The following is a 5,685-nucleotide window of genomic DNA, read 5'->3' on the forward strand; positions in this document are numbered from 1 at the left end:
CCTTAATCACAACCCTTCACCACTTTTTCCCTTAACGACGCTCTCTAAGTGCAATAAGTACTGCTAAACCTCTTCGTGTCACCGCACGTTCACAGTTTGATGGTAAATCATCAGAGTAGTTTGGTTTTGATTTGCAATTGCATGGATAGATTGAAACGCTCATCACAAGTAACCTTTAATTCGACTGAATGGGAGCTCAGATGACTTGGATCACGAGTTGCACTAACTAATCATCAGAGTCAAACGGCTTTCCCAGGAGGTCCAATTAACTTCTTGATCAGAGAAAGAAACCTCAGCTGAGAAAGGGAGCGGTCCCTGAAGGGAAGGAGAAAGGTTGCAATTTTATCAGACAGTGTATTGTATGTTACAGCTATTCATTTATAGCTCTTAAGACAGAGGAGAAAAAAAATCAGAGTGCAGGGTAAAGTCTGCTTTTTGCATTTAAGAGTTATTTGATTAAAATTGGAATGCAAGGTTGGAACATGTAGAAAAACCAGCGTAAGTACATTTTACTTACGTAAGATGATTTTACGCCTATTCCTCTGATTACGTTTCAAAGTAAAATTTATTGCCCTCAGCGCATCATTTTTGGATCATTGGCTTTGCTGGAATCACAACTATTTTCTCGTGACTATGAAAATAATGGTGCTTTCACAAATACAAATTCAAGGTTTTTTTTTTAAAAAAAGACCCTGTATATTTTTTCCCTCTGAAGGCGTTGAATTTTTTTTTGCTGGGTTGGGATTCACTACTTCGACCGAGTCACCGGAATTCAATCGAAACTGGGTAGTGACTGTCACGGGCGAGCTATAGGGAGCGCATTTAGTTTGGATAGGAACCCAGTATTCAAACACCTTCACTTCCCGCAGTGACTATGGTCAGTAGTCAGGAATAGGAACCTGCTCTCCACCATCCATCACCTCTAAACAGATGACTAAATACAAGATAATGTTTCAACACGGGAATAAAGTATTTTCATATTGTCTATTTTATAGTAGTTAATTACTGCATAAATAGGTACGGGGGACAGGCGGGGAAAGAAACTTTCATTGTAGGACTGTGAAATTTAAATAATTGTTGATCTCATTTAAGATTTGTTCCTAATTTGTGCATGGACTCTTACAGTATATGGTTTTCCCTCCATGTTTTGTTTTTAACACTATACACTGTAAAAAGTCAGCATATGTGTCAAAAGCTTAGTGGCTTTACTGCATATAGCCCATGAAATTTCAGGTTTTTGAAACATTTTCTCTTTTGACTATGGTGTTGGAAACCCTTCTGGTATAAGTCATGCTCCTTGTGATTTGGTAGACTGCCTCAGTTGGGTAGTACAGAGCTAACAATGGCCTTATTAGTAGCATAATGCACATCAATTTTTGTGGGGTACATCCACAGTGGGCTAAGGGAGTGTCCAGTGGCGTTGTGCCAAATTTTGAGGTGTAGGAAGAAAATGTGTTGGCCCTATTGTTTCTAAGTCTATTATGTTGCTTTCCTATGTATTAATCATTTGAGTCCCCAAACATCAGTAAAACTGCTTTTTAACTGAAAAATATTAGTGCTGACAGGTATTTTATTTTGAGTCTTGTGGTATTTTGAATCATTTGACTTCAGCATAGCTAGAATTTCATTATGCAACAGTTTACTAATTAATTCAAGCTTATTTAAATTAAATGAATTATGGAAATCTTTATATACCACCCCCCCTTCATTAGAAGTAAGTAGAGGGGCCACTTTTTAATATTTATAAGCTAGACCTGGGAGTACATAGAACAATTTCAAAATTTGAAGATGATGCAAGACTTGAATTTATTGTGAACCGTGAGGAGGATACTTCAGGAGAATATAGACAGACTGGTGGAACAGGCAGACACATGGCAGATAAAATTTTAATGCAGGGAGCAAGAGGGGGAGGGAATTGGAGGAACAGGGTAGGGGAAGGGTTTGGAGGGAGGTGAAAGAGAATGGTGGATTTGGGAGGGAAAGAGGAGGAAGGAAGGGGTGGATTCCAATCCGCTTCCCCAATTTACTGAGTTTGGGGGGGGGGGGGGGGGTGGTGGGATTGCAGAGCAGCCTCTGGGAGGGTGCATTCAAATACAGGGTGTGAATCCTGCAGTTAGGAGCTAGGGCTATCAGCAAACGAGAGCCCCTGATGAATCCTTAAGGCTGCTTCATTTTGCTGAATGAGCAAAAGTACAAGCAGATCAGTACAAAGTCTTCATCCCCCCTCCCCCCCCTCTTCCTCCTCCCCAAAAGATGTCATTGACAAAAGGACAAAGAGGTGTTGAAGGTGGTGATTATCTAAGGAATGTGCTAATAGGTGACATTAAAGGTAGAAAGCAGGACAAGCCAGGCACAGATAGCCCTTGTGGGGGTGGGGTGGGGTGGGGGGAAGGGATCGAAATAGGCTAAAAGGTAGAGATAAAAATATGGATGGAAATACATTTAAAAATAATGGAAATAGGTGGGAAAAGAAAAATATATTTTAAATATAAATTATCGGAAAAAGGGGGATCGGAAAGGGGGTGGGGATGAAGGAGAGATTTCATGATCTAAAGTTGCTGAATTCAATATTCAGTCTGGAAGGCTGTAAGGTGCCTAGTTGGAAGATGTGCTGTTCCTCCAGTTTGTGTTGAGCTTCACTGGAACAATGCAGCAAGCCAAGGACGGACATGTGGGCATGAGAGCAGGGTGGAGTGTTGAAATGGCAAGAGATAGGGAGGTCTGGGTCATGCTTGCGGACACACCGAAGGTGTTCTGCAAAGCGGTCACCCAGTCTGCGTTTGGTCTCTCCAATGTAGAGGAAACCGCATTGGGAGCAGTGAATGCAGTAGACTAAATTGAGGGAAGTGCAAGTGAAATGCTGCTTGGCTTGAAAGGAATGTTTGGGCCCTTGGGCAATGAGGAGGGGGAAGTAAAGGGGCAGGTGTTGCACCTTCTGCGGTTGCTGTGGGAGGGGGTTGAGGTGTAGGGGGTGATGGAGGAGTGGACCAGGGTGTCCCGGAGGGAACGATCCCTGCGGAATGCCGCCGGGGTGGTGAAGGGAAGATGTGTTTGGTGGTGGCATCATGCTGGAGTAGGCGGAAATGGCGGAGGATGATCCTTTGAATGCTTTTCCTGTTAATCATTGCTTTGGTGGTAGGAGGGAAAGTGAAACAGTTCCATTGACCAGTCAGTCCAGTAAGTTATTCTTTAAAATTTAAAATAAAGGAAAATGCTTCCGATTAAAGTTGCCCGGGAACTTCCTGAATTTGAAACACTGAAAAGTGGGTAGTGAGGTGCGTTTTCTTTGCCCTGCTCGACCAACCCCGCCTCTGTGAAACTTCTTCACCAATCAGGACACTTGCATAAACTTTTTCTGGCCAATCCCAGAGCGCATGTAACTTTTGGACCAGAGTCTAAAATTGGCAGGGAAAAGAGTGCGCAAAAAATTGAGGACACTGGTTTAAACAAAGGTTAAGTAGCTGCATCCTTCTCTCGCCATCTTCAGGACACATACAAATTGATTTATACTTGGCAGTGTAGTCTCTTTTTTTGGTACTTAACATTTCCTCAATTGCTTTAAAAAAGTAAATTGGATTCAGGTCCCCAATCGCTGATATTTGTATTCTTGATGCTTGTTTTGGATGGTTATATGTTCTAATTGTTGTAGATTTTCCCCATTTTGATAATGCTCAATTAACACATTACTGCTGCACAGAAATGTCCCGAGACATCAGGACAAGTGCAAAGGGATTTCTCATAGTGTGACACATATGAGGGAAGACATGGCAGTGGGCACAGGAGTTATTTTCAATGCTGATTCTTGTTTGATTTAAATTAATAAATTCGGTATTAATAATGGCAACGACTTCCAAGGTACTTTTTTTTGCATCCTACGTTATGATTTTTGTTCATGTGGTTTATCTGGTTTGGGCCTCTTTGTAACTTTTCTAGCATCACCTGCTTGTAAATTGAAATTGTGAAAACTGGACATTGCTGGCAATTTTTGCAGGTTCCTACTTCTCGGTTTAATAGTCTGAGCAAATTCAAAAGAATGACCCAATGGCTCACCAGTAAATAAAAGGCCCAGTAGTCTGAAAAATAATCAACTACTTGGGATTACTCATCCGTAGTATAAAATGTGTTTAAAAGGACAAGCTGATTCTAAAAGCCTTTCACTTCAAGTCTTTACTGTGCACTCTCTTCCAGGACAAAAGAAACAATTCCATCTTTAAAAAAATTCTGTCAATAGTTTTGAGAAAATTACAGAAAACGTTTAGTTCATCTGTGATAAAAGCTCTGAGGAAGAGTTATACGGACTCGAAACGTTAACTCTGACTTTCTCTCTACAGGTGCTGTTAGACCTGCTGAGTTTTTCCAGCATTTTCTGTTTCAGTTCATCTGTGATTTGGTTCATTTGTAAAGTTGACATTTATGGAACCAAATCATGATTCCTACACCTGCTCTTCCCTCAATCCCCTCCAGAGTCCTCCCCTTTCCCCACACTCCAACCTCCCCAGCAGCAGTGCAACAAGTGTCATTACCCTGACAGACTGGCTTCAAAGACTTCTGATTATTTTTAAGCTTGTCTTTCAGGTCCTGAGCTCTGGCTGCTCAGCATGGATGACGAGAACTCTGTTTAAAACACTAAGCCCCCTGGACCCTGGTTCCTGTGTTTGGAATCATCAGCATCCCTATCTCCCAGGCCCTGGTCGGAGGGCTGGAGCTGCCCTCTAGTGCACTCTGGCAGCACTACACCACTGTAGTGTGACTTTGCACTGAACTAGCAACCTAGAATTCATGAGTATAATTTCCATTGTGGCAAGTTGTGATATTGGAATTAATGAATCTGGTTGTTTAGGGAAATGGTACCAATAGAAAAAAACATGAAATCTTCTGGATTATTGTTTTAAAACCCAATAGATTCACGAACAACCTTTAGAGATGGGAGCTTGTCACCCACTAATTGATCTACGCTAACTGTGACTCCAGTACCACACTGTAGTTGATCCTTGGTGTCATTGCAACTGTAAAACCAATTAAAAGTGAGGTCCTGTTTTATCAAGGCATTGAAGGATGGGCAAAAAATATGGAGCATAATCCTACATTCCAGGAATAAAGACAAATCCCTGATATTCCCTGACTCCTGAAAGATAGATATTATATTGGTATAGACTAAAACAGTGAACTAAATTTATTTACACTTAAGCAAATCTCAAAAGTAATGCACTGGATAAATACTATTCAGCACAATATACACTTATAAAATTCAATAAATACCTGCAGTTACTCTAACATATCAAACTTAAGGCCTCTTTCAGTGGACACAGATTGGTCATTGTGCCCTATGCCAAGATTCTGTAAAATTGCCTTTTGTGAGAATAGTGTAACATTGGCTTTTGTTAGTTTCTTTCTTCTGACCTCAGAATGAGAAGGAACGCTTCTGAAATGAGGCTGCCTGGTTTTAAAGGACATTTTCCCTCTTTCCTGATCTGTGTGACCTGGCCTGGTTTGATTAATAACTAGAAAAACTCATTCGAAGCATCAGGGAACCATCTATAAAGGTTCACTCCCTACGCACCCCCCACCTCCCCCATTAATCATGGCTTTGGAGTTAAGTTCTTAACAAGTGATGAGTAAATTATTACTCGCTGTTTTGATTCTTTCTGTTATCACTTAGCCGTGAATCTCAACAAAAACATCAAG

Source organism: Carcharodon carcharias, chromosome 26 (assembly GCF_017639515.1).
Source record: "Carcharodon carcharias isolate sCarCar2 chromosome 26, sCarCar2.pri, whole genome shotgun sequence".
Taxonomy (NCBI): Eukaryota; Metazoa; Chordata; class Chondrichthyes; order Lamniformes; family Lamnidae; genus Carcharodon; species Carcharodon carcharias.